The sequence below is a fragment of the Bufo bufo genome, chromosome 2 (assembly GCF_905171765.1).
Source record: "Bufo bufo chromosome 2, aBufBuf1.1, whole genome shotgun sequence".
Classification (NCBI taxonomy): domain Eukaryota; kingdom Metazoa; phylum Chordata; class Amphibia; order Anura; family Bufonidae; genus Bufo; species Bufo bufo.
Genome location: NC_053390.1, coordinates 436,083,827 through 436,096,168, shown reverse-complemented (window position 1 = coordinate 436,096,168; position 12,342 = coordinate 436,083,827). Strand labels below are relative to the sequence as shown.

The window sequence follows — 12,342 nt, the reverse complement described above, 5'->3', positions numbered from 1 at the left end:
GTCATAGAGCAGCAGGAAATGCTAGCAGAATGCTTGGGTGTATAGGGAGAGGCATTACCAGTAGAAAGAGGGAGGTGCTCATGCCGCTCTACAGAGCACTAGTGAGATCTCATTTGGAGTATTGTGCGCAGTACTGGAGACCATATCTCCAGAAGGATATTGATACTTTGGAGAGAGTTCAAAGAAGAGCTACTAAACTGGTACATGGATTGCTGGATAAAACTTACCAGGAAAGATTAAAGGACCTTAACATGTATAGCTTGGAAGAAAGACGAGACAGAGGGGATATGATAGAAACTTTTAAATACATAAAGGGAATCAACAAGGTAAAAGAGGAGAGAATATTTAAAAGAAGAAAAACTGCTACAAGAGGACATCGTTTTAAATTAGAGGGGCAAAGGTTTAAAAATAATATCAGGAAGTATTACTTTACTGAGAGAGTAGTGGATGCATGGAATAGCCTTCCTGCAGAAGTGGTAGCTGCAAATACAGTGGAGGAGTTTAAGCATGCATGGGATAGGCATAAGGCCATCCTTCATATAAGATAGGGCCAGGGGCTATCCATAGTATTTAGTATATTGGGCAGACTAGATGGGCCAAATGGTTCTTATCTGCCGACACATTCTATGTTTCTATAACACAAAAATAATTTAATGTTACCATGTTTTTATAAACTAATAACACACAAATAATTAAATGTTACCATGTTTTTATTGAACATACCATGTAAACATTCACAGTGCAGGTGGAAAAAGTATGTGAACCCTTGGATTTAATAACTGGTTGAACCCATTTGGCAGCAATAACTTCAACCAAACGTTTCCTGTAGTTGCAGATCAGACGTACACAACGGTCAGGAGTAATTCTTGACCACTCCTCTTTACAGAACTGTTTCAGTTCAGCAATATTCTTGGGATGTCTGGTGTGAATCGCTTTCTTGAGGTCATGCCACAGTATCTCAATTGGGTTGAGGTCAGGACTCTGACTGGGCCACTCCAGAAGGCGTATTTTCTTCTGTTTAAGCCATTCTGTTGTTGATTTACTTCTATGCTTTGGGTCGTTGTCCTGTTGCAACACCCATCTTCTGTTGAGCTTCAGCTGGTGGACAGATGGCCTTAAGTTCTCCTGCAAAATGTCTTGATAAACTTGGGAATTAATTTTTCCTCCGATGATAGCAATCCGTCCAGGCCCTGACGCAGCAAAGTAGCCCCAAACCATGATGCCCCTGCCACCATACATCACAGTTGGGATGAGGTTTTGATGTTGGTGTGCTGTGCCTCTTTTTCTCCACACACAGTGTTGTGTATGTCTTCCAAACAACTCAACTTTGGTTTCATCTGTCCAGAATATTTTGCCAGTACTGCTGTTGTACATCCAGGTGCTCTTGCGCAAACTGTAAATGTGCAGCAATGTTTTTTTTTTTACAGCAGTGGCTTCCTCTGTGGTATCCTCCCATGAAATCCATTCTTGTTTAGTTTTTTACCTATTGTAGATTCGCTAACAGGGATTTTAGCATATGCCAGAGACTTTTGTAAGTCTTTAGCTGACACTCTAGGATTCTTCTTTACGTCATTGAGCAGTCTGCGCTGTGCTCTTGCAGTCATCTTTACAGGACGGCCACTCCTAGGGAGAGTAGCAGCAGTGCTGAACTTTCTCCATTTATAGACAATTTGTCTTACCATGGACTGATGAACAGCAAGGCTTTTGGAGATACTTTTATAACCCTTTCCAGCTTTATGCAAGTCAACAATTCTTAATCGTAGGTCTTCTGAGAGCTCTTTTGTGCGAGGCATCATTCACATCAGTTAATGCTTCTTGTGAAAAGCAAACCCAGAACTGGTGTGTGTTTTTTATAGGGCAGGGCAGCTGTAACCAACACCTCCAATCTCATCTCATTGATTGGACTCTAGTTGGCTGACACCTCACTCCAAATAGCTCTTGGAGATGTCATTAGACTGGGGGTTCACATACTTTTTCCACCTGCACTGTGAATATTTACATGGTGTGTTCAATATAAACATGGTAACATTTAATTCTTTGTGTGTTATTAGTTTAAGTAGACTGTGATTGTCTATTGTTGTGACTTAGATGAAGATCAGATCACATTTTATGACCAATTTGTGCAGAAATCCATATCATTCCAAAGGGTTCACATACTTTTTCTTGCAACTATATATATAATGTGTGTGAAGATGGAGAGAGATCTATGATCATTTACTGTATCTATTTACATCTCTATATCTATCTATATCTACTGTGGTGGAAGGTGTGTATATCTCACCCAGACACCTCAGCTGGATGAGATAACTAAAATCCAGAAAGCTGCAGCGGTTTCAGCAAAGTGTAGTTTGCTGAGACAGGTTTGTTTAGATTCTGTTCTGGGTTTCTGCTGTTTTAAGGAGACCCAGGGCTAATGTCTGTGATTGACCATAATGCCGATCGCAGACAGATACCATGGTCTTTTGTAACCACAGCATCTGAGGTGGCTTTCCCCAAGAGTGCTGCACCACATATAGTGGTCCGCAATGCACAGGTACCAGCCGAGTGCAGGCAGTTTGCAGATATAAACCCATTCACTTTAATGGGTCTGCGATCCGCAAGATACGTTCCGCACCACAAAAAGATAGAACACGTTCTATTTTTTTGCGGTGCAGAAGCACGGAGAGAAATCCTTTGGAAGCACTTTGTACTGCTTCTGTGGGCTTCTGATCCGTGCCTCCGCTCCATACCACTCTGTATCTTCAAGATTGCAGACCTATTCAAGTCAATGGGATGTTTGCTGTCCACAATACAGGAACGGGGCACACACACTTGTGTGCATGAGCCCTTAGACCACAAATGCTAATTCACAGCAGTCTATAGGAGAAGCAATCTAAAGATTGCATGTTCAGATCCCTTAGGAGGGCTTTTTAAAATATAAAAATTAAAATCATCCCTCTTTCTCCAAAATAAAGATAAAAATAAATATAAAGTAAAAATATAAATTATGTTTGGCACCGCCACTTTCAAAAAAATCTATCACTATTAAAATATGTATCCCATAGGGTGGACAATATAACAAAAAAAAAAAAATCTAAATGGCCAATTTGACTTTTTTTCATTGATTCATAAAAATAAAAAAGTGATCAAAAACCCACTCACCCACACACTCCAAAGTGGTATAAATAATAAAACTACAGATCACAATGCAAAAAATGAGCCCTCAGTCATCAACGTAGACATAATTCTAAAACAGAAATGGGAATCAGAATATGGAGATGCAAAGAAAAGAATATATTTTTTGAAATTATCTTTTTCAGTATTAACCTCTTAAGTACACGGCATACAGGTACGCCCTGATGTCCTGGTACTTAAGGACACAGGGCGTACCTGTACGCCCTGTGTATTTCCGATCACCACCGCGGGCGGTGATCGGAACAAGGTGCCTGCTCAAATCATTGAGCCAGCACCTTGGTACAGTGCTAGTATTTCTGGCCCACCAGATAAGTCCACCTGAGCCCCCTACCAGTGAACTTGTTTGTTGTACCCCAGAGCATTTTGAGCCTGTGATTCCTGATTTTGTTGGCCAAGCAGGAATCCAGATTCACACAGTGGGCTTCACTGAATATAACTATTTTAGTCTTTTTTTCAGTGACCACTTTGTGAATCTGATGGTGGAGCAAACGAACCTGTACGCCCAACAGTTCATTGCTCAACACCCGGGCTCCTTTTTGGCTAGGCCCGGTGACTGGACTCCGGTCAGTGCAGCCGAGATGAGGACATTTTGGGGCCTCGTGCTGCACATGGGCCTAGTCAAGAAACCTAGTGTCAGACATTACTGGAGTGGGGACGTCCTTTACCAGACCCCACTTTACAGTACGGCCATGACACGTACCCGGTTTGAGGCCATCCGGAAATGCCTGCATTCTGCAAACTACAGAATCACGGCAATAAATTTTGAGTTTTGTTTGGCTGTTAACCTTTGTTACTGGAAAAAATGGATTAAAATGGAAAATTTGCCCAAAAATTTAAATTCTCAAATTTAATCTCCATTTGCCAATAACTCTTGTGGAACACCTAAAGGGTTAACAAAGTTTGTCAAACCAGTTTTGAATACCTTGAGGGGTGTAGTTTCTTAGATGGGGTCACTTTTATGGAGTTTCTACTCTAGGGGTGCATCAGGGGGCTTCAAATGGGACATGGTGTAAATAAACCAGTCCAGCAAAATCTGCCTTCCAAAAACCACTTGGCGCACCTTTCCCTCTACGCCCTACCGTGTGCCCGTACAGTAGTTTACGGCCACATATGGGGTGTTTCTGCAAACTACAGAATCGCGGCACTAAATATTGTTTTGTTTGGCTGTTAACCCTTGCTTTGTTACTGGAAAAAATGGATTAAAATGGAAAATTTGCCCAAAAATCGGGTTAACGACGTTTGTAAAATCAGTTTTGAATACCTTGAGGGGTGTAGTTTCTAGAATGGGGTCATTTTTGGGTGGTTTCTATTATGTAAGCCTCACAAAGTGACTTCAGACCTGAACTGGTCCTTAAAAAGTGGGTTTTTGAAAATTTCTGAAAAATTTCAAGATTTGCTTCTAAGCCTTGTAACGTTCCCAAAATGATCCAAACATGAAGTAAACATATGGGGAATGTAAAGTAATAACTATTTTTGTAGGTATTGCTATGTATTATAGAAATTAAGAAATTGAAACTTGGTAGTTTGCAAATTTTTGGTAAATTTGGTATTTTTTTTTATAAATAAAAATGAATTTTTTTGACTCCATTTTACCAGTGTCATGAAGTACAATATGTGACGAAAAAACTATCTCAGAATGGCTTGGATAAGTCAAAGCGTTTTAAAGTTATCACCACATAAAGTGACACTGGTCAAATTTGCAAAAAATGGCCTGGTCCTTAAGGTGAAAATGAGCCTGGTCCTAAAGGGGTTAAAAGAAAAAAAAAATTGCAAATGTGGTATCACTGTAATTACACTGTGGCAGGTTTATTTATTTTTTTATATTCCACCCCATCTGGATTTTACAACTTTACACCACATCAAATTCAAAAGTAGATAGTGCCAATAGAAAATACTATTTGTCCTGCAAAAAAACAACAACACCTATTTGAATAGAAAATTATAAAAGTTATGGCTCCGGGAAGACCAAAAGAAAAAAAATTGGAAAATGGCCTGATCCTGAAGGGGTTAAAGAGTTTGTCTTTCCATATATATTCATGACCTATCATCAAGATAGGTCATCAATATCTGATCGGCAAGGGTTGGCACGTGGCACCCCGCCGATCAGCTGTATGCGGTGCTTCCTGGTCATTACACTATGTGTTGTCTCTCTGGAGCAGAGACGTAGTATAATTACAAGCACTGGCTCCATTCACCTAAATGGAGTGAGTACTTTTATTACACTGCACTTGCGAGACGGCAAGCAGTGTAAGGGCTCATGCACACTACTGTGTGCTGGCCGTTCCGTGCATTGGGGACCGCAATTTGCGGTCCCGAATGCATGACAATATCCGTGCGGCGGCCGCAGACAGATCCAGACCCATTCAACTTGAATGGGTCCGTGATCTGTCCGCACCGCAAAAAAGTAGTTGCTTGCACTACTTTTTTGCGATGCGGTGGCGCGGACAAAAAAAACCCACAGAAGCACTCAGTAGTGCTTCCGTGGGCTTCCAATCCGTGCCTCCGTTCCCCATCTCCCGGATTGCGGACTCATTGAAGTGAATGGGTCCGTGATGCGGGATGCACACGGCCGGTGCCTGTGTATTGCGGGCCGCAATACGGCCGGGCAACGGCCTTGTGCATGAGCCCTAATGAAGAGGAAGCAGCGCTCGCATGGAGCACTGCCTCCTCTTCATCCAGCTGATTGGCAGGGATGTTGGTTGTCAGGCCCCCACCGATCAGATACTGATGACCAATCCTGAGAATATGTCATCCATAGATCTCGATGGTCCCTTTAAACATATTTTAAAATAAAATAAATAAAAATGTATATATATAGTATCAGAAGGACCCGGGTTCGCACAGGTAAATTTCATCTATTTCATTTTATGTTTCTGTGTGTCGTAAAAAGATATCAACAGTTTCCCCCATAACAGTGACCTCTGCAGTACCCGCCCCTTTAACAATCGCCTCCACAGTACCTGCCCCTTTAACAGTGATCTCCACAGTGCCTTCCCCTTTAACAGTGACATCCATAGTATCCGCCCCTTTAACATTGACCTCCACAGTGGCCGCCTCTTTAACATTGACCTCCACAGTGCCCGCCCCTTTATCAGTGCCCACCTATTTAACTGTGACATCCACAGTGCCCACCCATTTAACAATGGCCTTCATAGAGGCTGCCCCTTTAACAGTGACCTCCACAGTGCCTGCCCCTTTAACATTGACCATCCCTTTAACAGTGACCGTTAGTGTCCGCCCCTTTAACAGCTACCTCCACAGTACCCACCCCTTTAACAGTGACTTCCACAGTGCCCGCCCCTTTAACAGTGACCTCTGCACTGCCTGCCCCTTTAACAGTGACCTCTGCACTGCCTGCCCCTTTAACAGTGACCTCTGCACTGCCTGCCCCTTTAACAGGGACCTCCGCACTGCCTGCCTCTTTAACAGGGACCTCCACAGTGCATGCTCCTTTAACAGTGACCTCCACATTGCCCATCCCTTTAATAGTGACTGCCCCTTTAACAGTGACCTCCCCAGTGCCCGCCCCTTTAACATTGACCTCTACAGTATCTGCCCCTTAGGCCTCATGCACAGTGACCGCCCCTTTAACAGTGACCTTCATAGTGGCTGCCCCTTTAACAGTGAGCTCCACAGTGCCCGCCCCTTTAACATTGACCTCTACAGTATCTGTCCCTTAGGCCTCATGCACACGACCGTATTTTTTCACGGTCCGCAAAACGGGGTTCCGTTGGTTCGTGATCCGTGATTGTTTTTTCGTCCGTGGGTCTTCCTTGATTTTTGGCTCGCCTGGCCGTGCGGAGCCAAACGGATCCGTCCTGAATTACAATGCAAGTCAATGGGGACGGATCCGTTTGACGTTGACACAATATGGTGCAATTTCAAACGGATCCGTCCCCCATTGACTTTCAATGTAAAGTCAGGAGTCCCTATTATACCATCGGATCGGAGTTTTCTCCAATCCGATGGTATCTTTTAACTTGAAGCATCCCCATCACCATGGGAACGCCTCTATGTTAGAATATACTGTCGGATATGAGTTAGATCGTGAAACTCATATCCGACAGTATATTCTAACACAGAGGCGTTCCCATAGTGATGGGGATGCTTCGGGTTAGAATATACTACGAACTGTGTACATGACTGCTGCCTGGCAGCACCCGATCTCTTACAGGGGGCTGTGATCCGCACAATTAACCCCTCAGGTGCTGCACCTGAGAGGTTAATTGTGCATATCATAGCCCCCTGTAAGAGATCAGGGGCTGCCAGGCAGCAGGGGGCAGACCCCCTCCCTCCCCAGTTTGAATATCATTGGTGGCCAGTGTGCGGCCCCCTCCCTCCATCTATTGTATTATCATTGGTGGCCAGTGTGCGGCCCCCTCCCTCCATCTATTGTATTATCAGTGGTGGCCAGTGTGCGGCCTCCCCCGGCCCCCCCTCCCTCCCTCTATTGTATTATCATTGGTGGCCAGTGTGCGGCCTCCCCCGCCCCCCCCTCCCTCCCTCTATTGTAATATCATTGGTGGCCAGTGTGCGACCCCCTCCCTCCCTCTATTGTATTATCATTGGTGGCCAGTGTGCGGCCTCCCCCGGCCCCCCCTCCCTCCGTCTATTGTAATATCATTGGTGGCCAGTGTGCGGCCTCCCCCGGCCCCCCCTCCCTCCGTCTATTGTAATATCATTGATGGCCAGTGTGCGGCCTCCCCCGGCCCCCCCTCCCTCCCTCAATTGTAATATCATTGGTGGCCAGTGTGCGGCCCCCCCCCGATCATTGGTGGCAGCGGAGAGTTCCGATCGGAGTCCCAGTTTAATCGCTGGGGCTCCGATCGGTAACCATGGCAACCAGGACGCTACTGCAGGCCTGGTTGCCATGGTTACTTAGCAATATTACAATATTAGAAGCATCATACTTACCTGCTGCGCTGTCTGTGACCGGCCGGGAGCTCCTCCTACTGGTAAGTGACAGGTCTGTGCAGCGCATTGCTTAATGATCTGTCACTTACCAGTAGGAGGAGCTCCCGGCCGGTCACAGACAGCGCAGCAGGTAAGTATGATGCTTCTAATATTGTAATATTGCTAAGTAACCATGGCAACCAGGCCTGCAGTAGCGTCCTGGTTGCCATGGTTACCGATCGGAGCCCCAGAGCGATTAAACTGAGACTCCGATCGGAACTCTCTGCTGCCACCAATGATCGGGGGGAGAGGGGAGGCCGCACACTGGCCACCAATGATATTACAATAGAGGGAGGGGGGGGCCGCACTGGCCACCAATGAAATTAAAACTGGGGAGGGAGGGGGGTCTGCGCCTGCTGCCTGGCAGCCCCTGATCTCTTATAGGGGGCTATGATATGCACAATTAACCCCTTAGGTGCAGCACCTGAGGGGTTAATTGTGCGGATCACAGCCCCCTGTAAGAAATCGGGTGCTGCCAGGCAGCAGGGGGCAGTCATGTACACAGTTCGTAGTATATTCTAACTAGAAGCGTCCCCATCACTATGGGAACGCCTCTGTGTTAGAATATACTGTCGGATATGAGTTTTCACGAAGTGAAAACTCATCTCTGAAAAAGCTTTTATGCAGACGGATCTTCGGATCCGTCTGTATAAAAGTAACCTACGGCCACGGATCACGGACGCGGATGCCAATCTTGTGTGCATCCATGTTCTTTCACGGACCCATTGACTTGAATGGGTCCGTGAACCGTTGTCCGTCAAAAAAATCGGACAGGTCCTATTTTTTTGACGGACAGGAAACACGGACCCGTGGCCCCCATGCATGTAGCAGTGTAGTTGTGCCGTCATATGGCTGAATATTTAAGAACCTGCAAACTGCTAAAACCTGTGATCAGTTGTTATGGCAACCTGGAGTAGGACCTGTGAGCTTCTATTGGTTAATAAGGGACATGTGACCGTGTAAATGGCAGTTCGGATTTAAGTGAAAGGCTTGCTGGCTTCTATTGGCTAATGCAGGTCCTTTTTTGGGAATATCTCAGGAACAGTAAGTCCTAGAGAGCTGAAAAGTCTAAAACCTTCCCGGACACCTGATGTACCTGTGTGCCAAATTTGGTGAAGATCGGTTTAGTCGTTTGGTCGCGCATAGAGATCTTCCGTACAGATGGACAGAAACTCATTTTTATACACTGCTCAAAAAAATAAAGGGAACACAAAAAGAACACATTCTAGATCTGAATTAATTAAATATTCTTCTGAAATACTTTGTTCTTTACATAGTTGAATGTGCTGACAACAAAATCACACAAAAATAAAAAAATGGAAATCAAATTTTTCAACCCATGGAGGTCTGGATTTGGAGTCACACTCAAAATTAAAGTGGAAAAACACACTACAGGCTGATCCAACTTTGATGTAATGTCCTTAAAACAAGTCAAAATGAGGCTCAGTAGTGTGTGTGGCCTCCACGTGCCTGTATGACCTCCCTACAACGCCTGTGCATGCTCCTGATGAGGTGGCGGATGGTCTCCTGAGGGATCTCCTCCCAGACCTGGACTAAAGCATCTGCCAACTCCTGGACAGTCTGTGGTGCAACATGACGTTGGTGGATAGAGCGAGACATGATGTCCGAGATGTGCTCAATTGGATTCAGGCCTGGGGAACGGGCGGGCCAGTCCATAACATCAATGCCTTCGTCTTGCATGAACTGCTGACACACTCTTTAGCCACATGAGGTCTAGCATTGTCTTGCATTAGGAGGAACCCAGGGCCAACCGCACCAGCATATGGTCTCACAAGGGGTCTGAGGATCTCATCTCGGTACCTAATGGCAGTCAGGCTACCTCTGGCGAGCACATGGAGGGCTGTGCGGCCCTCCAAAGAAATGCCACCCCACACCATTACTGACCCAATGCCAAACCGGTCATGCTGGAGGATGTTGCAGGCAGCAGAACGTTCTCCACGGCGTCTGCAGACTCTGTCACGTCTGTCACATGTGCTCAGTGTGAACCTGCTTTCATCTGTGAAGAGCACAGGGCACCAGTGGCGAATTTTCCAATCTTGGTGTTCTCTGGCAAATGCCAAACGTCCTGCACGGTGTTGGGCTGTAAGCACAACCCCCACCTGTGGACGTCGGGCCCTCATATCACCCTCATGGAGTCTGTTTCTGACCGTTTCTTGTTGCCCTCCTACGGCCTCCTCCACGTCTCCTGATGTACTGGCCTGTCTCCTGGTAGCGCCTCCATGCTCTGGACACTACGCTGACAGACACAGCAAACCTTCTTGCCACAGCTCGCATTGATGTGCCATCCTTGATAAGCTGCACTACCTGAACCACTTGGGTGGGTTGTAGACTCCGTCTCATGCTACCACTAGTGTAAAAGCACCGCCAGCATTCAAAAGTGACCAAAACATCAGCCAGGAAGCATAGGAACTGAGAAGTGATCTGTGGTCACCACCTGCAGAACCACTCCTTTATTGGGGGTGTCTTGCTAATTGCCTATAATTTCCACCTGTTGTCTATCCCATTTGCACAACAGCATGTGAAATTGATTGTCACTCAGTGTTGCTTCCTAAGTGGACAGTTTGATTTCACAGAAGTGTGATTGACTTGGAGTTACATTGTGTTGTTTAAGTGTTCCCTTTATTTTTTTGAGCAGTGTATATATAAGAGACTAGCAGAAGGACCTGTCTTTGCACGGGTATATTTCATCTATTTCATTTAATGTTTCTGTGTGTCGTTAAAAGATATCAACAGTTTCCCCCATAACAGTGACCTCTACAGCACCCGCCCCACTGTCTGCTGAGCTGTGTATCTAATCCTATCCTGTGTGATACTGTCTGCTGAGCTGTGTATCTAATCCTATCCTGTGTGATACTGCCTGCTGAGCTGTGTATCTAATCCTATCCTGTGTGATACTGTCTGCTGAGCTGTGTATCTAATCTTCTGTTGTGTGATACTGCCTGCTGAGCTGTGTATCTAATCCTATCCTGTGTGATACTGTCTGATGAGCTGTGTATCTAATCTTATGTTGTGTGATACTGTCTGCTGAGCTGTGTATCTAATCCTATCCTGTTTGATACTGTCTGCTGAGCTGTGTATCTTAGGGTACTTTCACACTAGTGGCAGGACGGATCCGACAGGCTGTTCACCCTGTCATTTCCGTCCTGCCGCTATGCCGCCGGACCGCCGCTCTGTCCCCATTGACTATAATGGAGACGGGGGGCGGAGCTCCGGCACGGTGAGAGGCCACCGGACTACAAAGTCGGACATGCAGCACTTTTAGTCTGGCGTGCTCCGCCCCCGTCCCTATTATAGTCAGTGGAGACGGAGCAACGGTCCGGCGGCAAGGTGAAATAGCGGTAGGACGGATCTGACAGGGTGAACAGCCTGTCGGATCCGTCCTGCCGCTAGTGTGAAAGTACCCTAATCCTTGCTGAGCTGTGTATCTTATCCTATCCTGTGTGATACTGTCTGCTGAGCTGTGTATCTAACCCTATCCTGTGTGATACTGCCTGCTGAGCTGTGTATCTAATCCTATCCTGTGTGATACTGTCTGCTGAGCTGTGTATCTTATCCTATCATGTGTGATACTGTCTGTTGTGTATCTAAGTCTATTGTGTGATGCTGTCTGCGGACCCATTCACTTCAATGGGGTGCAAAAGATGCGGACAGCACTCCGTGTGCTGTCCGCATCCGTTGCTCCGTTCCACGGCCACGCAAAAAAAAAATAACATGTCCTATTCTTGTCCGCGCTTTGCGGACAAGAATTGGGATTTATATTGCCGGCGCCCGTTCCGTTATGCAAATTGCAGAAGGCAACATGGGCGGCTTCCGTTTTTGCGGATCCGCAGTTTGCGGACCGCAAAAAACGGCACGGTCGTGTGCATGAGGCCTAAAGCTGACTTATAGCAGTGAAGAAAAATGGCTGGGTTGTTATAGAAACCTGGAATAAAACTGTGTGTATGTGTAGACTAAGAGCCTGCGAACTTCTATTGGCTGATAAGGGACATGTGACTGTGTGCATGGCAGTTGGGGGCTTGTATTGGCTACATTCAGAGAGAATAATCCTAAAACATAACATTTAATTTTTATGCTAAATAAAATCCTAAATTTAGTGTGCAAAAAAAAAGAGATACAAGGGATGAGTAAAGATATAGACCGCTATGTAGAGTGGTCCATGGTCATCCTAGTATCAAAAAATTATTAAAAGTGCAC

At 45.7% G+C, this 12,342-nt stretch overlaps 1 protein-coding gene across 2 annotated transcripts in view; it reads left to right on the top strand.

The window, feature by feature from the left end:
* Positions 1–12,342, top strand: part of EPS15L1 (epidermal growth factor receptor pathway substrate 15 like 1) — a 297,626-nt gene that overhangs the window by 153,219 nt on the left and 132,065 nt on the right. The window lies entirely within an intron of this gene.